Here is a 236-nt window from a genome sequence, read left to right on the forward strand (position 1 = left end):
CTGGTTATTATCATTGGTGACAGCTCGAAAGATCATGTTATATGGATAATTTTTGATTCACGCTTATGAAAGATCTGAAGATAGAGGGAAATGAAAATTTTGATGAAGCATGTACAATAGGAATTATTTAAGAAACGGAAGCAAAAGAGGAGTGTTAAAAATGATATAAGAAAACCTTGCCTTAACCCGTATTCAAGCCATAATGGGAAAAGGTTGCTTGCACGCCTCTTTAAGTG

Source organism: Penaeus monodon, chromosome 29 (assembly GCF_015228065.2).
Source record: "Penaeus monodon isolate SGIC_2016 chromosome 29, NSTDA_Pmon_1, whole genome shotgun sequence".
NCBI classification, from domain to species: Eukaryota; Metazoa; Arthropoda; class Malacostraca; order Decapoda; family Penaeidae; genus Penaeus; species Penaeus monodon.